The sequence below is a fragment of the Elaeis guineensis genome, chromosome 12 (assembly GCF_000442705.2).
Source record: "Elaeis guineensis isolate ETL-2024a chromosome 12, EG11, whole genome shotgun sequence".
In the NCBI taxonomy this organism is placed as follows: Eukaryota; Viridiplantae; Streptophyta; class Magnoliopsida; order Arecales; family Arecaceae; genus Elaeis; species Elaeis guineensis.
The window spans coordinates 9445455-9471587 of record NC_026004.2 but is presented as its reverse complement, the minus strand read 5'-3'; the positions used below and the strand labels follow the sequence as shown (position 1 = coordinate 9471587).

The window sequence follows — 26133 nt, the reverse complement described above, 5'->3', positions numbered from 1 at the left end:
ATAAATCTATCTGACTTCATGAACAGTATATTTGAAATTCGAATTTCTTTATGTCAGTTGAGCACATATTTATTTCTGTTATCTACCGTCACTTCCCATTATAAGGGACTATGATGGCCATGAAAGCAGCCAGTGCTTCATGCCAGAAACATATCGGACTAGCTAAAAGATGGCCATTATTTTCATTTCCTGATGTATGTACATGTATATCTTTTGAATCTCTATCGGCCCATTCTTTTACAGAAAAAATTTTTCTAAAAATTTATATTTATCTAGGTAAATATTTTTTAGAAACTATGCAAGATAAAAAAATAATTTATTCATATTCTTTTATACATAAAAATTTGGTGTTTGTAGGTTAAAATTCCTATCCATACATAGTTGCACGATAGAATCATGGTATAAAGTAAATTAATCTTTATTTATGAACTATGTAGAAAATGAGTTCCATGCAAGATACAACTTCAATGCAAGATATTGATTTGGCAATAGATATAAGATGCTCTCCGAGACGATTGGCCAGTGTAATTGATAATTTAAATAATGCACAGAAGGATGTGGTGAAAGAGATGGGATTTGGCAGTATATTATATTTACCAGCGATCAATCTCCATCAAGTTTTTTTAGCTTGGTTGTTGAAAAGATATGATCCCATTAAAAGATCGATCTTGATTAACAACATAGATATCTATATTACAAAATGGGATTTACATTGCATAATAGGGTTGAGTGATAAAGGAGAGGAGATATTGAGTCAAAAGCACAAACCCAATCAAGTTTTATTAGACATCTATGTTATAGGGGGCACAACACAAATCACAATAAATTACTTGATTTCGTGTATCAAGAATAGTGATGATGGAGATGAATATTTTAAAAGAAGATTCATTCTTTTACTAATAGGAGTTTTTGTTGCCCCATGCACAAGGGCTGATATTCCTATTTCCTACTTAAATATTGTTGAAGATGTCAACCATATTCATACATATAATTGGGCAAAATTCACCTTAGATTTTTTCTTTTCAAATATTTCAAAGGTGCAGTCTGGGAAGGCAAAACATCTACAAGGATGCCTTGCATTTCTTTAGGTTTGAACTTTTATATAATATTCAAGTAATCTTGTTCTTATTTGTAATTTATTTTATTTAATTATTAGGCCTGAAATGTTCTATATGTAGTTTTGGTACTATGAGCATATTTGGGTTTCTCTACCTCGATCTGTTATTATTTCTCGTGCACGTCCTCTCATGGGTTACTAGACAGAGGAGCATTGTAGACATAGAGAGGAGTATGAGATGGAGCATGGATGGGGCAATGGGGAGGTGATAATGCTATTGAGTCTCCTTAAGAGAGAAGAGCCTCTGTGTGTAGGGAGGAGATCGAAAAGTATGATGGCGAATGTTATGGATCCCCAAGTAATATCAAAATGAACTTTTATGAGTTTGTACATTTATTATGTGTGTCAAGCTAATATTATTTTATATAGCAAGAGAAGCATATAATGTTTGGATCAAATGAGTCACCACAAGATTTAAAGTATCGAGCCACTAATAAGGAGGGGCCTTCTGAAAATTGTAAAGGTGTGGAGAAAGCTCCTTCTGAAATTTGTGAGAGTATGGAGAAAGCTCAGGTGCAAGGCCACAATCAATTTTCAGAGGTACTAACAATTGATTTTATCTCTTACTGTGATCTTTATTAATAGATGGGATGAGAAATACCAATACTAGTTATATTGGCAGGAAATAATTCTTCTCTTTTCACGATGTTTGTTATCTTTGGAGCAACAATAGCATCATTTAGAGAGCAAAGTTGATCAAGGGATCTCACTAATGCAAGAAAAGTTTCAAGTACCATAAAACTTTTGATATGAAAAATTATAATATACATGTGTTGAAACGATTTTTGCACTATGAATAATTAAGATCTATATGGATTCAATTTTTTTTTTCGTAGGAGATATTGAGGAGGCTAGATGACAAGGTGCAAATTCAACCCATAAATGATATACCAATTGTGCAGAAAGATTCAGAGTTACAGTGGAATATTTCTTCGACATGCCATGAGGTTACTTTTATGCCGGTAGTGACACAGATTTCACTTAAGAAAAAAAGAAAGAGAAAAGTATCTTCTCACACAACTACTAGAACTTTGTTATCTACTGTAGCTCAGAGAGTAAAGGCAAAGTACCAGAGGAAGCCTTGTTCATACGTAAAATCTTCCTGGATAGTAGAATTCAAATAGTGTAGGAAAAGAAAGTGGATAAAAGTATCGAAAAAAATTCAATTACATTTCACCAGCTGTGAAGTTTTACCAGCAAGTAGTATGTTAAAACATCAATAATCAATGAAGAAATGCCTAGCGATCCCATTAAGATACTTGCCAGCGTGCAAGTTGGTTTAAGCTCAGATGCTCTAATGACTATAGTAAAACTATAGTGTCTCCTGTTTACAAAGTAATCCATTGTTTTTAAGAAAAAAAAAGAAAGATGACTTCCACACTTCATATGTTTCTTTAGATGAAGCAAAAAAAGAAAAGTATCTTTGATTTTGAAATGTAACTACCAGTTACAAAATCTAATACAATCGATGAGATAATGTGATTACTTGAACCTCCGCCTGTTGTAACACTGACAGGCTGTTTCAAATCTGACCAATCTTCCATCACAAAAGAATCATAAGTTATTCGTGCTGGAATACTCGTATCAAAATTCAGGAATTCAAGTTGGCCTCCAAGATTAAGGAGAAAAAAACATCAGAGACAGAAAAACTGCTGATTTATTGCATACAAATTTCTAAAAGTGGCACACCAGCAAATGTTAATGTCATCAAACCAACAGGAAAAGGAAATTACAAACGGATCAGAAGTCCAAGAAATAGAAATTACAGAACAACATGAAATCCAACAGAAAGGTTTAAATCAAACAACGGAACCAACGAAAGGAGGGGAAAAAAGCATCAAGCGAAAGATTGAAAAAATCTTGAGCACCCAGTGATCCTCTATCTTCGAGAAAGAAACAGGAGCATTGGTATCTGGGTAAAGAGAAGATTACAATAAGATTAGCGGTATAACAACCAAGTTAAAGCTGCTAGAGAAATTAAAAATGGAAAAAAAAAATGTAATAGAAGGAGAAATCACCGTGTTCAAGAGAGGCTGCTTCCAGACCCTTGCTTTATCAACCCACTGATTCTTCTGATTCCATCACGGTGGCATCGAAAGAGGGAGGGTCCTTGGTATACCGAATATATGATGACTGTTGGGTGGATGTCTGGTCAGGACACCACCTCCCAAGATCTTTTTACTACCACGCGATGCAGCAGGAAGAAAAAAGAAACAAAACAAAAGGAAAACAATCAAAATACGTGGATCAGCCACAAAAGGGCTCGCCTCCACGGGGCATACAAACTTCACTATGAAAAAGAAATTTTACAAGAGGAGACCTCACCCTCAACCCTTGTACATCCAATTCTCTCTCACCTGAAGTTTTCCTCACAAAAGCTCTCTCTCTCTTGGAAGACCCCCTGAACCCCTGAAGTGCCTGACGACCGCTGTCCAGGAGCCTCCTGCTCCTTCTCTCTTAGCACTTCTGCCTCTCTCTTCTCTTGGGTTCCGTACGGGCTTCGTACGGTACGAAAAATCGAGCCACTACTTCCTCTGTTCGTCACAGGGCCCTTTTAAAGGGTAAAACAGAGTTTAAACCTAATTAGATTAGGTTTAAGAGTCCTAAACAAGCCAAATCAACCTCCTGAACCGTCGGATCGTCACCGAAAACTCCCTGGGCCGTCCGATCGCGATCGGTCCACGAAATAGTTCCATGGACCGCGTGGGAAACGGGGCCAGTAGGCCGCCTGGGCCGGCCTGCGCTCACGGGCCCGGGCCGCGCCTGCGTGCGGGCCTGCGCGCGGACTGGGCCGCGCGCGAGCCTGGGCCTCGCACCCGGCTAGGCCGCGGGCCTGGGTCGCGCGTCCCACACGGGCCTGGGTCGCGCGTCCCGCGCGCCGCTGCCGCCCGCCTGTCGCCGGCGGTCCTCCGCCGCCTCGAATCTCGTGCCAACTTCAAAAGCTCGTATCTCCTCCATCCGAGCTCCGTTTCAGGTGATCTTGGTCTCGTTGGACTCCATTTTTCACCGCAAACCTCGCTGTGAGGTCAATGTGGACTGAATCTCGAGGCATCAAATCTTAAAAATGACCTGCCTCTTGGACGCCGACACTGTTCGATCTCGACCTGGGGGATCGGCTGAATAATGGGCCAGTGGGGGCCGTCCTTGAGGATGGTCTTAAGCAGTGGCAACCTGCACTCTAGCCCAAATAGTTTTAGATTGGGTAGAGCAGCCGGAGCATTTTGGAGTAGCTCCAATAACCACTGGGGGAGGCGCTCTGTCTGTCCATCAGCATCCTTGGGGAATATCTCTATGGAACGAGATAAATTTACTCTCAAGAATTGCAACTTATCAAGATTCTCCACGTGCTCCAACCTCGGACACTTCCATATTTCCAGAGATTTCAGTAAGGGAAGGTTGTTGATTTCTTTTAAGTTGTCGGCGCCCCTGATATTCAGTTCCTGTAAATTGGTGGCATGCCGTAGGCCTTATGGAAGAGCTCTCTGCTTGGGACAATAAAAAAGATCCAACCTCATTAGACGAGGCAGCAACTTGGGGGCTCCTCTTCTTTCTTCACCAACCCCCTTCACCATACCAAACGACCATTCTTCCCAGTTGTCCATCTCTTCAAATCGCAGCTCTTCAAGGTTGGGAAATGAAGTCGCTGCTGATGATGCACGGGGGCCAAGAAATTCAGGTCCGATGGTTTTGATTGCATCTGCCCTATAAATTCGAAGGGATTTCAGCTGGGGCAACAGGCCTAGTGGTGGAAGAGCTCTCAGCTTGGGACACCTCTCAAGTTCCAACTTCGTTAGAGGAGGCAGCAACTCGGGAACTCTGCTTCTTTCTTCACCAACCCCCTCCACCATATCAAACGATCATTTTTCTCAGTCATACAAATATTAAGATTTAATGCCTTGAGATTCGATCCATATTGAGCCCACAGCGAGGTCCGTGATGAAAAATAGAGTCCAACAAGATTAAGATTACCTCAAATAGAGCTCAGATGGAGGAGATATACGTGAGAGAAGTCGGCACAAAATTCGAAGCGATGGAGGACCACCGGTGGGCCGACGGAGTGGCGGCGGTGCCGCCGCGTACGGCGGGCCGCGGCCTAGGTATGGCAGTGCACGGCTGGGCGTGGCTAGGCACGGTGCCCGACCCAGGCCCGGGCGCACGGGCCGGCCCGGGCCCGGGCGTACGGGGCATGTAGGCCGGCCCAGGCCCGAGCATGTGGGGAGCGGCCCAGGCCCACGCGCGCCCTTGGGAGCCCGTTGCCCAATCCATCGTGGACCGAGCGGTGCACAGGGAGGTCCGTGGACCACGTGGGTGTTTCCCACGCATTTCTCATGGTCTATGGCACTGTTCCATGAATTGATATGCGATCCAACGGTATGGGTTGATCTCGATCTCGATCCAATGGTTTGGGGAGTTATTTGGGTTTGATTAGAAGTCCTAATCACCATCTAACATGGGTTTAAGCTTATATAAGGCACTGTTTGATGAACAGTAGCTGGTGGTGGCTTGGTGGTCTCATGACTTGGTGCGACGCTGTTCTGAGAAAAGTGCAGGAAAATCGAGAGCCCATGCGAAGAGAGAGAGAAATTCGTGATGCTGAGAGAAGAAGGAGTAGGGAGGCTCATGGACAGCGAACAGCGATCGCTTCAGGGGTTTATGGGGTCTTTTTAGAGAAAATTTTTGTGAGGAAAAATTTTTTGTGAGGGAGAAATAGGATGTACGAGGGTTGAAAGTGAGATCTCCTTATTGATTATTTTCTATTTTATTTTTTCTTTCTTCCTGCTGCATCGCGTGGTATCAAAAAATTTTTGGAAGATGGTATTTTGGGCAGACATTTTTTTCAACAACAAGTGTGAAAGCTTCAGCTCTTCGAGCTTGGGAAATGAGTCGCTGCTGATGATGCACGTGGGCCAAGAAATTCAGGTCCGATTATTTTGATTGCATCAACTCTTATTATTATAAGATATTTCAGCTGGGGCAACAGGCCTAGTGGAGGAAGAGCTCTCAGCGCGGGACAATATTCAAGTTTCAACTTCGTTAGACGAGGCAGCAACTTGGGGGCTCCTGTCGTTTCTTCACCAACCCCCTCCACCATACCAAACGACCATTCTTCCCAGTTGGACATCCTTGTAAATTCCAGCCCTTCGAGCTTGGGAAATGAAGTCGTTGCTGACGATGCATGGAGGCCAAGAAATTCAGGTCCGATGGTTTTAATTGCACGTGCTCCCCTAATATAAAGATATTTCAACTGGGGCAACAGGCCCAGTGGAGGAAGCTGCGGGAATGATATACAATTATCCAGTGTCATGAATGTCAGGTTGGGAAACATCATCCACCTGTAAAATCCAGTACCAACGAAGTTTCTAATCATAAGATTCTGTAGGTGGGTGGATTGAGGAGAGAGCTCATCATAAATCTTGTCATTTCTCTGGATCGCTTCTTCCGTATACATAGATCGTTCACAACTCAAATATAGCGTCCTCAGAGAGCTGCTGTTTGCGAGTACCAAAGCGCCGCTTGGTTGTGCCCTCTCCTAACTCGGTATCTCCAGGAATCTCAAAATAAAATTAAAATACTTGGAGGGATGTTATAGGAAGATTTTGAGTTTTTTTTCAATAATCTCTCACAAAACTCAAAATTTTTTAAAAAAATTATAAAATAAAATAATATAATTTTTCGGTGCTTATATTATGTAATAAGTAAGATGACTTAATCTTACTTAGTGTAAATAATTTTTGAAAATAAAATGAACCAGATCTTGAACTACGTTCTTTTGATCCAAATTTCAACTATCACATAAAGTACAGAGTTTCTTTTATTGCTAGTTTGTATATTAGTGGCTCTACACATATATCTTGATTTTTTATAAGAGTTGCTAGAGATAGTCCAAATCTCATATCTGCGGCTATGTACAGATACCCTCATATAGGTGAGGCCCTTCAGAAATATGTGGTGTCATATTTCGTAAAAAATACCACTTCAGATTTCATTCAAAGCTACAGTTCTTCTTAACCACTATATAGGAGCACTAATCACCATAAGGATGGGATGGAGTCGATGACTCCTATATGAAATAAACCACATGTGCTCTTTGACCAACTAATTAGTTTGTAGTTATCACATTAAACCTCTTTCAAGGGATCTCTTATCATAGAGGTTGGGTTCTCATTATTGAAAAGTCCATTATGGGCAAAGCCCCATTCTCCCCGATGACTCTAGAACTTTAGTTCTATTTAAGCTTTTTATAATATAGATTGATAAAGAAAATTTTTTCTCCATAATTTTTAATGAACTTATGTCCTGTAAATGTTCAGCCATATCATCGAATTAAAGGTATCGAAGATATTTCTTCATCACAAAATGCTATTCATCATTTCTTAAAAGATTAGATTTCAATGAAAAATAACATATGCATAAAACTCTAGCATGTCCCTTTCATGCAGCTGTTCATATAATATCATTTCTTAACCCTTGCTCTTGAGGTTTTATAAAAACAAAAGGGTTTAATGATACATATTTGTTCAATCTACTTTAATTTTCTTCTTGAACATCAGAAAACAAAAGCATTACCGAACATGCATTAAGGGTTGTAACATTTTTCTTAACAGTTAGCAAGTGAATATTCTAGAGGAAACTCACATAACTAAGTAGGATATATGAATGCCAATTTGTTAACGTAACAAAGTAGAGATGAAATTGAAAGAATTAAAAGAGTAAGAGAGAGATGCAATATCTTATGAAACTTTACTGTTCAAGTGAGAGAAATTAGATTGATTTGGTGAGCTAGTTTAGCCAATGAGAACTCCAAAATATGAAAATTTCATATGATCAAAGGATGTAATATTATCTGCTTATAGGCAAGCCATTAATGTACTTGGTTAGACCAAGCAGCCTGAAGAATCTGATCTACACTAACTATGCACAAGCTTTACCTGGAAACAAAACCAAATTGCTGAAGTGGGGGTATCGGGGAACTGGTGCATATCTACCACGGGGGTTTCTAAACCTTGTCTTTCTTGTGAAATTATGGCAACAATTAATCCGGTAAAACTCATTTCATATTCTACTATGATGCAATATTAATTTCAATTTCCTGCTGGAGAATGCTGAAGATTCTCTATCCTTCATTTGCTGCTCTGTGATCTTTAACTTTATAACTCTGGCCTTCACGGCATTTATATATCGGCAGATATAACACTTATGCGGATCAAGTGTTGGCCTTCATGCGTTTTATGCTGATTCGCCTCCTCTCCTTATTTCTGTTATGTTGCAGTTTTGTCTTGCATTGGACAATTTTGCAGTCTCTAATCAGTCAGTGTTCCAGGGAGTCTTTGCAGAAACTAATGCACTCTAATACTCTATGCCCTGCAAGGATTTTCTCATTACATAATTATATATCACAAAGTTATATGTTGTTTATTCTCCTTCACGCTGGTTGTTATTCTACAGCTTCTTGCAGGACCTTGCCTATTTGGATCTATATGCCTAAGTTATTGGCTCATGGGTTTCCTTATATTTTATTTGTTCGATGCACCAATTTCATAGGCAGGTTAATCTGGTTCAGATCAATTTGGCACGCTCAGAGTTGGTCAGATCTATTTATGGAGTTGTGCTCCTTCCCCAAGTTATGCGGCCTAATCTTTCAACATTATATTCACTCAGCATCGTGATATTAAGTTTTACATTACGTATTCTTCTTCTTCAAGTGTGATGACGTATGTGCAAACCTTGTTCAGGATGTATCTTTTGAGATCTTTGTTGTTTTGGTTATAGTTTTAGGTGATGACTGCCGGACCTGTTGGCTTGCTAGCTGCTGCAAAAAGAACTGTGCACAAGCTTTTAAATTAGACCCCAAGGCCAGCTTGGGGTCAAAACACAGGAAGCCCAAAATTATTTCACCATGGACTCAGGTTTAGAAAGTGGGCTAGGATCTTCCTTAAGTATTTTAAATCGCTGCTGATGTGCGGTCTATAGGTGCAACAGGTCAAGACATCATGGTATTCAATTGATGGACCTGACAGGCCTCATGACAACTAGAAATAATGCAAACAAGATTCATGCGAATTAACATGGTGAGAAACTAAAAACACAGACGAATTACAAACTGTACCAGTACTGGGTGCTGTGCCATTTGTTCCAGATAATTGGAATGCCATCACAATGCAGATACTTGATTAAAAGATAAAAACAGAAGAACATTTTATGAAGAAACAATGCACTGAAAATAACAATGATAAATAGCCATGCAGGATTATGTGCAATAAATGGAGAAAAAGCAATACAACAACAACAACAATATAAAGATCAAAATGAATCTTGTGCATGCGCACCGAAACAAAAAATCAACCATGAGTTCAGAGCAATGTTGCTATATACAGTTTACTACCTAAATTGATGGTAATGTGGAGGCACAAGTGACCAAACTTCAGAAAGCAAGAGTAAGCATGATGCATTTGATATGCAAACAAAAGAAGACAATGTTGAAAGATATTTGTAACGTTAACATGTGAAAGGCCTGGAAGTGCATATATATGGCTTCAGAGGAAGTGCCTGAAATTATGCAGAAGCTTCTTCTTGAACTCAAAAAGTGTCCATATTAGAATAAAACAATTTTTTCCCCCCATTAACATGATATAGAGAAAAAATGAACATAAATGTCAAACAATAATTGAAAGTATTTTGATACTTTATATTGTAAAAGAAGTCCAATATATTTTATGCTGGGAAGCTTGATCTGTCATCCTGTTCTACATTGATTTTTTTTTTCCTCTGCCATGTTAGCAGGCAAATTTTTTTTTTAATGCAAATCGTATGCAGTCAGTCTCATTAGAAAAACCTACAAAGCATCAAAATGAAAGATGTGAAACCAATTTGGCTTTCAATAAAAAAGACTTATGAACCTGAGAACGACACTGCCTACCAATAGCAAAGTTTACTCTGCACCTAATAATGCCACTGCCTGCATGTCCTATGAGCAATTCGGCATCTGATATGGTCTTGAAAAGAGAATTTGCAATCAAGCATCCACAAGCCCAAATATAAAGAACTTATAGCATAATAAATAAATAAATAAATAATGGATAATATTTCATACTTACTACAGCTTTGTGAATCTTCTTTGTCATTTGTTCCCATCCAGGGCTAAAATATCATAAACCACGGCTGCTGCTATAGTAGTTCTAAGGTTAAAACAGATGGGGCATTTGCAAGATTAGTAATTCCCTCAAGTTACGTTGCAAGCATAATGAGGCCTCTATTGCCTAACGTGTTGCCAAACGAACAATTACCTTAGAAAAATGCCAATGAAAATTATATATGAGAAAAGCAATTTTTCTTATGTTATAAACTTCCAATTATGGCAATATTTTCTGCATTAGTTGCTTTGAAATACGAAATCGAAGAAAGAGAGTACACATGGGTTAAAAAAATTATAATATAATTTAAAAAATAAATAAAATTAATAATATTTTATTATAGAAAAATTTAAATAACTCACAAAACATCGAGAGATAAAATTCATTAAATATGCAAGCGTATTGTATACTATTAAGACGTATTTCCATCTCTCCTGCAGAAATATCCAGAAAAACTATCTCAAGATATAATTTGAATCCTCCACTTACGAGTACGATCATGAAAGAGGTTGATGAAAACATTTTCAGTACCTAAAAAATGAAGAGAAGAAGAAATATTGTAATTGAAGAGAAAAAATGATTGAAGAAAAAAAGATTAGAAGGCTTTTGAATGGCTTACAGGATTAGATCCCAATAGGATCTTTTTATAGCAACTAATATGGCTGCTTATAATTGTTTGTGATTGTTTATAATTGTTGAGATTTTTGTTAACCATTAAGATATTTAATAAAAAATTCAACGATCAAAATCTTTAATACAAAATCCAACGGTCATATAATAAAAACAAGATTAAATACACATGATCATTAGTAATTAAGAGCTCAATGATTAAAAATTAAAATCATGATAATTAAAATATTTAAATAATAAAATTAAAATATTTAAAAAAATATTAAAGAAAAATTTTAATTTTTTTTAATATTAAATATATTTTTATTTTTATTTTTATTTTTGTTTGAATGGCTTAAACACGTTTTATCGAGTCGTGCATTCAGAAGAGAGATTCTTTGTGTATCGTAGGCAGTCCAAAACGATGTACTGTTCGTGATGATTGGCTCATGGAGCCGAGGCACGGCATGTAAAAAATTTTTTTTTTTTTCAATCCTGTATGTGAGCTAACCATCGCGGACGGTAGGCGTGGTTCTGCACCGCCGTTCACAAAGAATTCCACGCATTCAGAAAAGGAGAAGGGCTGGCCGCGAACGTGAAAGGAGAAACGGGGTCTAGTTGGTGCTGAGGATCCTGATAACCACCTTCTTCGCCTGTTTTGGGCTTCATCCGGATCGTTCGCTGGTTTTAATCTAGGGTTGGGGTTTTTGTTCCCCCTCCCTCCCCGCGAACCATGGGCAACCACCACAAGTGGAAGCGCGACGAAGCTCCGGCTGGTGCCAATGGCGGCGCTGAAATCGACCTCTCCCTCCTGGAGGTGGTGGAGAAGTCGCAGAGTGGCGGGTGGAGGTGCTCGACCTCTGCGCCCTCAAGAAGCTGGAGCTCTCTTCGAGCGCCCGCCTCGCCCGCATGAAGTACCCCGATGAGCTGGAGAAGTTTGCCAACTTCGAGGTCGAGTCCAAGACGGGATCGAGCGCCTCAAGATCCTCGTCGGTGGCCCGGAGTTCTACCAGGACCTCGTCGCCCTCAACATCATTCCCTACATCGTAGGCCTTCTCGGCCACGACAACATCGACGTCTCCGTCGATGTCGTCGGCCTCCTCATGGACCTCACTGGCGAGAGGACGTCCTCGAGGACAACGACGATCCCGCCCGCTTCCTGGTCGGCCCCCTCACGGAGAATAATGCCCTCGAGCTCCTACTCCAGAACCTCGGCCGCCTGCTGAGGCCCAGGTCGCCGCCATCCACAACACCTTCGGCACCATCGAAAACATGACTGAGGTCAAGCCAGCGATCGCGGAGCTCGTCTGCGAGCGGATCAAGCTCCTGTGGTGGCTCCTAGGGAGGATCAAGGTCGGGAGTTTGATGCCAACAAGCAGTATGCCTCGGAGATTCTCGCGATCCTGCTGCTAAACAGCAGGGCGGACCAGAAAAGGCTGGGGCAGATGAACGGGGTTGCTGCGGTGCTGCAGGCTATTGCAATGTACAAGCCGAGGGACCTGAAGAGCTCCGACGAGGAGATGCTTGGTGACCTGTTTGTGCCGATAGAGAACAAAGAGAGGTTGTTGAAGTCGGAGGGAGTGGATCTGATGATCATCATAATGGAGCATTAGAAGTCTACATACGGGTCCGCGAGCGGGGGTTGAATACAGCATTCCCCACTTTCATGGGTAGGGCAAGTCCTCTCCTGCTACCTTCTTCTATTATGCTTTTCCGTTTCTAGATTTCTTAAGGATGATTATATGCATTTTTTTATTTATTGGCCCTTTCTAGAATGAGCTTAGCTGTCCATCCCTTTGCATCTGAGATGCAATGCCATAGCCATAAATCCTTAGCAAGTGAATTTCATCTGGCAAATTTGATGGTTTCAGTGGTATTGCCTCTAATTTTACCTGTTCCAGCCCTAAACTTTAAACAAGAGTCAGAAGTTAGTAAAAAGTAGAAAACATGCAGAAACTATAAAGGGAAAAGGTCAGTAAGTTAAATAGGCATCATCCAAATTCGATTTGGAACTGTTTTGATGTGTTGTTCCAGAAATTTTTTCATGCTCAAATAATTTGAAACGTATGATCTTTTCAAATGAAAAGCTAAGGTGAAACTTGATTTATGATTTAAAAATATAATGAATCGTTTTAGTGTTTGATGGCAGCCTAATGTATGCCTGTCCATGAGATTGAGCATCAAGATTATCAAGCTTATGTCAAAAATTTGCTTTTGCTATATTTTTTTGGGAAATCTAATGCGACAGTTTTAGTCTTTGCAAGATACAAATTTGAGTTTAGTCTTGCTAAATGCTTCTTTCTATCCGCAATAAAGAAGAAATAGCATGTTTTTGCCTAGATTGGGCATATATATGACAATTTTTGCCCCTATAGTTAGTCGTGGCTGAAAATATAAGGCATTCTTTAGATTTTAGATTGTTTGTGGCTGAAACCAAAGTGTTTCAATTTCTGTCTTGGTGTTTCAAATTTTTTATTTTATTTGACTTTTGGTAGTTGAGTCATCATTGAACTACTGTTTACGAAACAAGGGAAAACATAGTTGCAAGCAACCCTTTTGGAGAAAAGTGGTGATGAAGTGAAACTAAAGAATAGGATGTCTTATAGACTTGTTGCTTTCAGATCTAAATAATATCAGAAAATTTTAACTTAATTATCATAAGGTGGATTTTCAATTTTCTTGGTTAATTTTCTTCAAATGGAAAAGCCTCATAGCTGGATAACCAGTAATGCATGGTGGGTTTATCTTTACATGACCATGCATAAATCTGATCCCACTGTTTTCTCCTCTTAGAATTGATAATTAGTTGGGTATAGATGTTAAAATGGTTTGAGATAACCCATTATAAAGTGCTTATGTTATATTGGTAACCAGTGTATGGTGTTTTTAAAAGGGACATGTTATCATACAAAATTTTCAGATCCAAGACCATGATGCCCTTGAAAATTCCACATTATTATGTTCTCTTTTGTAAAGATCCATAGTTACTCCTGGTTATGTAAACATCATCATAGGTATATTTTTTTAAGTTAGCTAGCCATACAAAAAGAAGTTGACCAATAACACTTTGGCTGGTTTCTGTTGCTCCTTCAAGTGTTGAATTGTAAGAGTAATCGTTCTTTCTTAGGGTCTGTCGGGATATCTAGGATTCATAAACTTAGGATAAAATTCATGATAGAATGTAGGATTTGATCACATAGGATATACATAAAATCCTATTAAGAGAAAAATCCTATGTAAATTATGTTGGGTAAAAGAGAGTAATTACAAGTAGGAAGGAGTTTATTTAGAAAAAAATCTGAAGAATACTTGCTGAAAACTGAAAATAGGAAGCTGAATTTGCAGAGCTATTGCTCCTACAATTTTTTTTTTTACTTTTTTTTCACATGTTTTCTATTATTAGCTTACAATATTTAAGGCCAGTGGATGAAAATCAAGCATTAAATACAACTTTGGAAGTCAAAAAACTCATTTTGGAACTAGAATAATCATTTATTATTCTTTACAATATTAAAGACTTAACAAACTGATTTAGGAACTTGTTGCTTGCCATTAAGGAGATTTTTCAGAACCTTTGACTTTTCTAGAATGCCACCTGGACTGTTGACTGGGCCCCACACTGATATTTTTCAGAAAATCATAGATTACTCACAAATTTTTCTCTTAATTTGTGATTTTCAATTGAGCCTTGAACTTCTCAAATTTCTTTGTCGTAATGGCTTTAGTGAGCATATCTACTGGTTGCTGATGTGTACTGACGAAATCCAACTGAATTTCTCCTTTTTGAACAAGATCCCAGATGAAATTATACCTCAACTTAATATGCTTTGTTCTGGCATGAAAAATTAAGTTTTTAGTCATAGCAATGGCTAACATAGTGTCACAATAAATGACAGTTGGCCCTTCTTACTTCTGACCTAAGTCAGCAAGCAATCTCTTTAACCAAACAGCTTCACACGCTGCTTCAGTTGCCGCAGTATACTCAGCTTCAGCTGATGACAATGCTACTATTTACTGTTTCTTTGAATTGCAAGAGATGACATTTGATCCCAAATAAACACATAGGTAGATGTGCTTTTCCTATCCTCCAAAGAATCTGTCCAATCACTGTCAATAAAACCAAATAAAAGGCAATCAGCTTTTTTTGAATACTTGATTCCCAACTTCCTAGTTTCATTAAGATACCATAGGATTCTTTTTGCTGCAACAAAATGCAAGTTGTTGGACTGGTTCATGAATCTTGACACTGTATTCACTGTTTGCATAATATTAGGCCTTGTGTGTGTTAAATACAGCAAGGATCCAACAAAACTTTTGTACACACCTTCATGAGCCTTCTTTCCTCCATCATCTTGCTTTAGCTTTTCATTAAGAGCTGAAGGAGTAGCCGTAGGTTTACTATGTAGCATTTGAAATTTCTTCGAAAGATCAAACATATATTTTTCTTGAGAAATAAAAATCTCACCCTTTGCTTGCTTGACCTAGATCCTGAGAAAATATTTCATGATTTTCAGATCTGACATCTCAAATTCCTTCATCATAGATTGCTTAAAATCAGCATTTTCTGATTATTTTTCATGTAGATTAGATTATCTACGTACAAACATATCAACATAAAATTCTGCCTACACCACTTCATATATAGTGAAGGCTCATTAGGACTCCTCAAAAATTTATTTTGCTAGTTATAAGAATCTATTCTACTGTTTCAGGCTCTGGGGACTTGTTTAAGGCCATATAAAGCCTTTTTCAGCCTATACACCTTTTCTTTTTTGCCCTCAAGCTCATATCCTCGAGGCTACTCAACATATACTTCTTCTTCAAGCTTTTCATTAAGAAAAGCTGACTTTACATCAAGTTGAAACACCTGTAATTCTAGCTGTGCTGCAATGGCCAGCACTATTCTGATTGTTTCTACGCGAGCAATCGGAGCAAATGTTTCATTGAAATTAATTTTGGATTGCTAAAAATAGCTCTTTGCAACCAGCCTTGCTTTGTGCTTCTGGATGCTTCCATCTTCATTAAACTTTGTCTTATAGACCCACTTCAAGCCAATTACATCCCTTCCTTTAGGAAGACCTACAAGCTCCCATTTTTTATTCTTCTCAATCATTGCAATCTCATCATCCATTGCTTGAATCCACTTTTCTTCCTTCACTGCTTCAAACATGTAAGGTTCATAAGAAAATAAAGTAAATTCACATGTTTGGTTAGCATAATAACTTCGAAAATCACCATACCCATCAGGAGGGCACTTGATCCTGTCCGATTTTTTTAAAACAGGAGATGAAGATGAAGTTTCAGGTTCTGAATTTGTACTTCCAGCTGTAAAATCTTCAAAACTTGAGGGTTGTTGCTGCTGAACTTCTTCTGTTCTGTTTGCTGGAGCAAAATCAGACAATGTACTCGATTTTTGAGTGTTGTTGCGTTAATATAAAGATATTTTAGCTCAGGCAACATGCCCAGCGGAGGAAGAGCTCTCAGCTTGGGGCAGTAGTCAAGTTTCAACTTCATTAGACAAGGCAACAACTTGGGAGCTCCTCTTCTTTCTTCACCAACCCCCTCCACCATACCAAATGACCATTCTTCCCAATTATGCATGTCCGAAAGTCTCAGCTCTTCAAGCTTGGGAAATGTAGTCGCTGCTGATGATGCACGGGGGCCAAGAAATTCAGGTCCGATGGTTTTGATTGCATCTGCTCCTCTAATCTCAAGGGATTTCAGGTGGGGCAACAGGCCCAATGGAGGAAGCTGCGGACATGATTTACAATGAGAGAGCACTATTTTCATCAGGTTAGGAAAGGAGACATCCAAGGAAGGTGACATCATCCAGCTGGGAAATCCAGTACCAAAGAAGTCATAAATCTGAAGTTCCTGTAGGTGGGTGGATTGAGGAGAGAGCTCATTATAAATCTTGTCATTTCTCCGGATTGTAATTGCTTCTTCCTCGTCATTTCTCTGGATTGCAATTGCTTCTCTCCTATATATGGATGCTTTTTTACCATTCAAAATTAATGTCCTCAGAGAGTGGTTGTTTGCGAGTACCAAAGCTCCGCTTGGTTGTGCCCGCTCCAAACCTTGTATCTCCAAGAATCTCAGCTGGGACAGAGATTGCAGCTCCTTCAAATCACACCCCTCATCATCTCTTCTGTCATCATGGCCGATCACAAATTCTTGAAGATGGTTCAGATGTTTTAATTCCCCTATTCCCTTTGGCACATGAGTTAATGGTGTTCTTTCAAGACGGAGGCATCTTAGATTGCACAATTTTGTGATGGCCTTAGGGAGAGTATGCAAGAATTCACAAAATGCCAAGTTCAATATCTGTAGGTTTATGAGTGTTGGAGCAACACGCACCGGATTGGATCGATCTGGGCTTGTGATCTAATATCTAATTTCTTTTAGACAATTCACCAAACACATTGCAGGCATAAATAAATAAAGACAAAGAATCAAGATTTACGGGTTCGGCACAAAAGACCTACATATACGGGGAGGAGGAGCAATTCCACTATAAATCCGTCCCGAAAAATAGGTACAATATAAGATATAAAATACCTTTTTTCGAATCCCACAAGAAGGCAACAATATATCGAATAGAAGGCAACTAAGATCCAAACGGATCAACCAATCTCAGCCTCGGTAATAGATCAAGATAATAAACAATACCTGATGAAGATACCTTCCTCAAATCTCGGCAAAAAATCAAGATGATACCTCCTTACCAGCCGTAGCAGCACAAAGTATCTGTGAAACCGAGAAGAAGAAGACAGGTAGATCACCACCCGAAGGCCAACAGAAAGAAGCCAGAAAATACCTGCACACGAGGCACAGCCGAGAGATCGGCCAGAGAACAGAACCCGCGCACAAGGCACAGCCGAGAGATCGGCCAGAGAACAGAACACGCGCACAAGAGAAGACACAGGCCAGAGAACAGATCCCGCGCACAAGAGGCACAGGTGAGAGGTCGACTCACAGGTGAGAGGTCGACCCGAGAACAAAGCCTGCGCACACGAGAAAGCAAGGAAAAATCCCGCACAAGAAGCCCTAGAATTTTCTCCGCGTGCTCTTTCCTCTGTTCACCAAGAAAGGATGCCAGGGACCTCTTTATAAAGGAAGAAAACCTTCTCAAAAATAGAGTTTCAATCGGTGTAAAATTCCTTGATATCACGGGAGACGAAAAGGAAATAAGATTTGGAGCCAAATATAACAATCCTCCTCCTTGCGACAAATATTATACCTTTATATCATATGAAAAATTTATTGCCTCCTCACCACAAGCCCCGCAGGGCATTACCAAATATTTATTCCAATCAAGTTCAGGAAATTCCTGAACTTAATTGTAGGGATTGGTTTAGTGAACATGTCAGCTGGATTATGGGCAGTGTATATTTTCTGAAGTCTGATATCACTTTTCTCTACTAGGTCTCTGATGAAGTGATATCTGACATCTACATGTTTTGTTTGTTCATGATACATCTGGTCTCTGGCAAGGTGCAAAACACTCTGACTGTCACAATGAATGTCTAAACAATCCTGTTTGAGACCCAAATCCTGTACTAACCCTTTTAACCAAATAGCTTCCTTTGCTGCCTCTGTCAATGCCATATATTCTGCTTCAGTAGTAGATAAAGCAACTGTAGACTGCAAAGTAGCCTTCCAACTGACTGCACATCCAGAAAGAGTAAACACATATTCTGTCAAAGATCTTCTTCTGTCCAAGTCACAAGCATAATCTGAATCACAAAATCCTGTAACTATGCAATTACTCTGTGTAGAAAATATCAATCCCAATTTAGAAGTGCCTTTCAGATATCTAAGTATCCATTTCACAGCTGACCAGTGAGCCTTTCTAGGTTTATCCATATATCTGCTCACTATACTTACTGCCTGTGAAATATCAGGTCGAGTACAGACCATCGCGTACATGATGCTGCCAACTGCACTCGCATATGGCACTCTAGACATATATCTCTCCTCATCCTCAGTCTGAGGAGAGTCTCTGGCAGAAAGTCTAAAATGACTGGCAAAGGGGGTAGTGACAGGCTTGACTGTAGACATACCAAATCTGTCCAAGACTTTTTCAATATAACTATGCTGAGTAAGGAAGAGTCTACCTGACTGTCTGTCACGAATAATCTCCATCCCAAGTATCTTCTTTGCCGGTCCAAGGTCCTTCATATCAAATGCAGTACTGAGCTCGACTTTCAGTTTCTGGATGATTGTCATATCTTTGACTGTAATTAGCATATCATCCACATATAATAACAAATAACAAAAGGACCCATCTGAAAGCTGCTGGTGATACACACAACTGTCATATGGAGATCTACTGTATCCATGGTCGACCATAAATCTGTCAAATTTGCGGTACCACTGTCTTGGAGACTGCTTGAGATCATATAATGATCTCTTGAGTAGGCATACATGATCTTCTTTGTTTGGAACCTCAAAACCAGGTGGTTGTTGCATATAGATCTGTTCCTCTAAATCACCGTGAAGAAAGGCTGTCTTAACATCTAGTTGTTCCAGCTCCAGATTTTGAGAAACAACAAAAGCAAGTAACACCCGGATAGATGAGTGTTTGACTACAGGAGAAAATACCTCCTTGTAATCAATACCCTCTCGTTGACTGTATCCCTTTGCTACCAACCTGACCTTATATTTTAAGTCTTGGGGAGTGGCTCCTTCTTTTCTTTTAAAGATCCATTTGCAGCCAATTACCTTTTCACCTTTTGATAATTTGATTAACTCCCAAGTCTGATTCTTTTCTAGAGACTGAAGTTCTTCAACCATAGCCATGGTTTATTCATCAGCTCGTGAACTACTAATGGCCTCCTGAAATGTGATCGGCTCATCACCAATGGTGTCTGCAACACTCAGAGCATAATAGACTAACTCAGCACAAGCAGAATCCTCAAAACCATACCTTTGAGGTGCTCTGATCTGACGCTTTGATCTGTGAGTGGCAATACTCTCAATCTGATCCTGATCTTGTAATGTCACCTCCTCCTGAGTCTGAATCTGTGCATCTGTCTGTTGTTGTTGTGTTTTAACAGTCTGATCAATGTCAACAACCTTCCTATCCTGCTGACCCCGATCCTGATCACTTTGAGAAGAATTAGGCTGTAGCTGCCTTGAATCAATGGCTGTCTCATGGAATGTCACATCTCTGCTGACTAGAAATCTTTGAGATCCAGGTTCTGTGCACCATAATCTGTAGCCCTTTACCCCATATGCATATCCAATAAATATGCACTTTTTAGCCCGAGGGTTCAACTTCCCATCTTTTACATATGCATAAGCAGGGCACCCAAAGATTCTGAGTTTCGAATAGTCTGCAGGTCTTCCTGTCCACATCTCTTCAGGAGTCTTCATACTTAATGCTGATGTTGGAGATCGGTTTATAACATAGCAGGCTGTGTGAGCGGCCTCTGCCCAAAAATCTCTACTTAACCCTGAACTAGATAGCATAGATCTGACTTTCTCTAAAAGTGTCCGGTTTATGCGTTCTGCCACACCATTCTGTTGAGGTGTACCCACTGTTGTTCTATGTCTGAGAATGCCTTCTGTCTTGCAAAAGTCATCAAATTCTGTAGAACAAAATTCTAAACCATTATCAGTCCGAAAAGTTTTCACCTTCCTTTCAGTTTGCCTCTCGACCATAGACTTCCACCATTTGAATGTTTCAAATACATCACTCTTATTTTTAATGGTGTATATCCAGACTTTTCGGGAGTAATCATCAATAAAAGTGAGTATATATCTTGATCCACCCTTGGATATAATTGGGGCAGGTCCCCATAGGTCAGAATGAATATAGTCTAATATACCAGTTGTCCTGTGCACGCCTGTAGTGAAGCTGACTCTGTGTTGTTTTCCAAATATGCAGTGCTCACAGAATCCAAGTGCACCAATCTTCTGACCTCTCAGCAGACCACGTCTGCTCAGCTCCTGTAGACCTCTATCTGAAATGTGTCCAAGTCTCTGGTGCCATAAGTGTGTCAACTGCTCAAGAGAAGATTGTACTGCTGATGCCTGACCAACAACTGTACTGCCATCCAAGTAATAAAGGGTTCCACTTAATTTACCTTTTAATAAAGTTAATACCCCTTTATTAATAGTAATAGATCCTCTACCCCATCTGCCCTCATATCCTGCTCTGTCAAAGGCATGTATTGAGAGAAGGTTCTTTTTTAATTTAGGAACATATCTAACATCATCCAATATCACCATGGTATTTGAATTTGATTTAATTTGAATTGTTCCAATACCTTCTATATTACAGATACCATCATCTCCAAGAAGAACAGTACCACCTTCACAAGATCTAAAGGAAGAGAACCATTCCTTATGAGGTGTCATGTGGAAAGATGCTCCAGAGTCCACTATCCAAGTGTCAGTATGACTAACACTGCAAGCAGCTGTGAATACAGCATCATCTGATATACTGTTATGACTTCCTGAAGAAACTGCAATTGATGCTGTATCAGAGATTGTTCCTTTATCCTTTTGTTCCTTTTTCCTTTTAGATTGTAGAAGTCTACACTCAGATTTCTAGTGACCTGGCTTTTTACAGTAGTGACAAATACCTGGTCTTTTAGGCCTAGACTTTGATCTATTTTTAGACTTACTCCTACCTTGTCCACTCTTTTTCTGTTCATCTCTACCTCTAACAACAAGACCTTGAGCTGAAGTCTGAGCCTGATGCTGAAGCTGTACTTTTAATCTAAGTTCATTGGATAACAAAGTAGCTTCTACTTCTTCAAGACTTATTGTTTCTTTCCCATAAAGCATGGTAGTGGTAATATGCTCAAATGACTTGGGCAAAGAGTAAATTAAAATCAAAGCCTTATCTTCTTCATCTACATCGACACCAACATTTACTAAATCTAGCAGGAGCTTATTATACTCATCCAAGTGATCTTTAAGTGAAGTTCCTTCTGTCATACGAAATGTGTGTAATTTTTTCCTCAAATATAATCTATTAGTCAGGGATTTTGCCATGTATAAACTGTCTAGTTTTTTCCATACACTTTTGGCTGTATCTAGTTCCACAACATTACGAAGGACTTTATCACTCAATCCTGAAAACAAGGTTCCTAGGGCTCTCTCGTTAATCTCTTCTTTAACTGCTTTATTATCTCCCGGAATTGAATCTATACCTTTAAGGGCTTTTGCAACACCTTCTTTAACTAACAGATATTTCATCCTTACCTTCCATAGTGAAAAATCTCCCGTGCCATCAAAGACGGCCACTTCATGCCTGAGGTGGTGGAGTGTGAGACAGACACCGGATCATTAGCCATTGAGAAACTTGATTTCTTGTCACCAGCCATCCAAAGGCTCTGATATCAATTGTTGGAGCAACGCGCACCGGATTGGATCGATCTGGGCTTGTGATCTAATATCTAATTTCTTTTAGACAATTCACCAAACACATTGCAGGCATAAATAAACAAAGACAAAGAATCAAGATTTACGTGGTTCGGCACAAAAGACCTACATCCACGGGGAGGAGGAGCAATTCCACTATAAATCCGTCCCGAAAAATAGGTACAATATAAGGTATAAAATACCTTTTTTCGAATCCCACAAGAAGGCAACAATATATCGAATAGAAGGCAACCAAGATCCAAACGGATCAACCAATCTCAGCCTCGGCAATAGATCAAGATAATAAACAATACCTGATGAAGATACCTTCCTCAAACCTCGGCAAAAAATCAAGATGATACCTCCTTACCAGCCGTAGCAGCATAAAGTATCTGTGAAACCGAGAAGAAGAAGACAGGTAGATCACCACCCGAAGGCCAACAGAAAGAAGCCAGAAAACACCTGCACACGAGGCACAGTCGAGAGATCGGCCAGAGAACAGAACCCGCGCACAAGGCACAGCCGAGAGATCGGCCAGAGAACAGAACACGCGCACAAGAGAAGACAGGCCAGAGAATAGATCCCGCGCACAAGAGGCACTGGTGAGAGGTCGACTCACAGGTGAGAGGTCGACCCGAGAACAAAGCCTGCGCACACGAGAAAGCAAGGAAAAATCCCGCACAAGAAGCCCTAGAATTTTCTCCGCGCGCTCTTTCCTCTGTTCACCAAGAAAGGATGCCAGGGACCTCTTTATAAAGGAAGAAAACTTTCTCAAAAATAGAGTTTCAATCGGTGTAAAATTCCTTGATATCACGGGAGACGAAAAGGAAATAAGATTTGGAGCCAAATATAACAACGAGGCATCCGATGGACTCTGGCAACTCCTTGATCTCCATCTCAAAAACATTTAAATATCTCAGGTGTAAAAGATCTGCTACATAGTCTGGAAGGCTCTCAAGGCTCGTATTGCTCAGGTCCATGACTCGCAGAAAACCCAATGTTTTCAAAAGTTCATTCTCGACCATCTTTATCTCCGAACTCCTCCAAACAAGAAGAGTTCTTAAGCACTTTTGCTGTTTTATTACGTCAGGAACTTCTAATCTCCCACCTTTTTTAACCATTGACAAACGACGTAGTTTACTCAGAGGGTTTGTGTTAGGTGATTGCTCGTCACCAAGAAAAATGCTCTCATCACGTATCAAAGAATGAGCAAGGGAACGTAGCAGATCATGCATCTTGCAGTAATTGCCAGCTACGTCACTCAAGTCACCTAAGAAATCACATGGCTGTAAAAGATTCCTCCCGATCGATTAACTCCCTACAGAAATCCTCTGCTAAATCTTCCATAATTGTATCTCCCCGTGTTCTTCTTACAAAGCCTTCAGCCACCCAATAACGAATAAGCTCATCGCGATCCATGGTCAAATCCTCAGGAAACAACGAACAGTATAGAAAACACTGTTTGAGATCAGATGGTAAATATTCATAGCTTAAAAATAGAGCTCTTGGCAGTTGTTCTTGAAGTTGGCTCATAGACCAGGCATCACTTTTGAGAATCTTATTCCATTCCATGGTGCTTCTCTCACCTTAAAACCCCTCCAATGGTTTTGATTGCAAGTGGAAGACCGCCGCATTTTTTAACAATTTTAACCCCAATTTCTTGTAAGCTAGAGATCTCCTCCTCATCATCATCATTATCTCCAAAGACTATCTTGCAGAGCAATTTCCAACCACTGTGGTCATCCATTTTATCAACACGTTGGATCCCTTCTCTCTCTGCTACAATACGTCCAGCCACGTTGTGGTACAATCTTGCCGGCAGATGTTGCATTTTCAACGGCATATCTAAGCAAATCCTCCCATACATCTTTTTCCCATACATCATCTAATACAATAAAGAATCTTTTTGAAAGAACAAAGGAAAGACAGGTTACAAGCTCTGCCTTGGTTTCAGCCTTCCCATAATTTCCACCCCCACCCCTAATTATCTCTTTTAGCATTTTTGTTACTGAAAAATCTTGAGAAATACACACCCATACTCGTATAGGAAAGTTCTCTTTTATTATTTTGTTATTGTATATGTTAGAAGCAAGAGTGGTCTTGCCGATTCCACCCATCCCAACGATCCCCAAAACTCGGTATTTTTTATTATCGTCCTTAATTAATAACTCCACGAGACTTTGGGTAGCCTCTTCAATTTTTGGCCCGACAATATCAGACTTAATCACACTGGGAAAAGTTTGACGGGTATTTACTCTACCCTCTTGAGCACTTTGCCTAGTGTATTTTAGTGCAGCCAATTTTGATCTATCCTTGTTGATCTCTTTTAGCCTATCATTAAGTTCTTTAATTTTTTTACCAATTTCATGCTTGAACTGGAGGAAGCCAGGGGAATAAAATGAAGATGAGGTGTCGCGTACCGCTAATGTGGAGGGATGATTTTCCAACAATATTCTGCCCTCGATCATACAACGCTCGATGATATCCTCCGCATCATACATGACATCTTTCAACTCCACCACCCAGTTATTGATGGTCCGGTCTTCATGCCTCTTCTGCTCTGCTGATTCAAGATTTCCGCGTAGCCTCTCTATTCTTCTTTGAAACTGTTTCAGCTCGTCCTGCACATTTCGCATAATGGAAATCTCTCCCCAGATAAATTCTGAGAGCTTGTCAAGCAATTTTCCCACAAAGGCTTCCAAGATCATGGCCATTTTTTGAGACTGGCAGAGGAGGATGGATCTCTCAACACTCAAAGAGAGGAGCAGGTTGTGAGGCACTATAGATCCTTTTGAGTCTATATGTAAAGATCCCAAATACCTTGACCTCGATGATTGACCGTATTTTAAGGTGCTTTGATAGCTGTGCCGTGGACGATCCAGCGATCGCCAGGCAAGGAAGGAAGGTGCGTCTTTCTTTCGTGCGAGGGACATCAGTGTTTAATGATATCAGTTTCTCACCATCCCCCTTCTTGCAACTTCCGTGCACCTGCTTATCCTCTTTATGCAACTCCTCTCCGACCTCTGACGTAAAAATACTCTCTCAACGATGAAAACTTCGTGGGCGCTTTTTCTGTTTTTTTTTTTTTTTTTTTTTTTTAAAGAAAGACCAGGGTGCTTCTCTAGTCAAAAAAAAAAAAAAAAAAAAAAGAGCAAAAGGAAGCCAGGTTCTCGTCCGGCAACCATCAGCTGGTAGGTGGACGATTATTGGTGGACAGTGATATTCATGTTTGCAAGGGAAGCTTCCCTGCAAGTTGCAATGGTCTTAGTGGCCTTACCTACGTAACACGTCCACAAAAAATAATTTATATGGTCTTAGTGGCCTTATCGTTATCATTATTATTATTATTATTATTGTTATTTTGGTAAGAGAGTTACTTTTATTTTATTTTAGCAGCGCTGCCAGCACGTCGCTTTTGTAAAATTCTCTCGGCTTCCGCTGAGGTCCATTTGAATTGGGTGAATTTGGTAACAAAAAATAAATTTTATATTATATTATTATATTTAATATAAAAGATTAAAAAATAAAAAAATAAAAAATTTTATATTTATTTTTTAAAAAGAGAAAATAAAATAAATATTATAGAAGGATTGATATTTAATATATTTTGGAGTGGTGGTAATTCATATTTGACAAAAATATCTTTTTTTACAAGACAGTTCATTTAAGCAATTTTTGTATGAATATAACTAAAAAAATCATAAAATAAAAGATCTCGAAATGGCCTAGAAACGATCCCGGTCCTGATCCAAAAAATTTTTTCTACATGCTTAGCTATATAGGCAATCATCTAGTTTGCTGCACTATTCACCTCTTGGAATACATGCCTAATACTTAGTGCAATGCATCTCTTTAGTAAAATCGAGACATCATGCAATAGAGGGTGAGTGGCTCCTCGAA

At 39.6% G+C, this 26133-nt stretch overlaps 1 protein-coding gene and 2 pseudogenes across 1 annotated transcript in view; 1 reads left to right on the top strand and 2 right to left on the bottom strand.

The window, feature by feature from the left end:
• Nucleotides 1-2835: 2835 nt before the first annotated feature.
• Nucleotides 2836-26133, bottom strand: part of LOC105037295 (putative disease resistance protein RGA4) — a 52528-nt gene continuing 29230 nt past the window's right edge. Inside the window, exon 2 of the mRNA XM_073246723.1 lies at nt 2836-3029. The gene's annotated coding sequence lies outside the window, so the exon portion shown is untranslated. The remainder of the gene's footprint in view (nt 3030-26133) is intronic.
• On the bottom strand, nt 3173-25289 carry LOC140852810 (putative disease resistance protein RGA1; annotated as a pseudogene).
• LOC140852897 (uncharacterized) lies at nt 11283-12503 on the top strand (annotated as a pseudogene).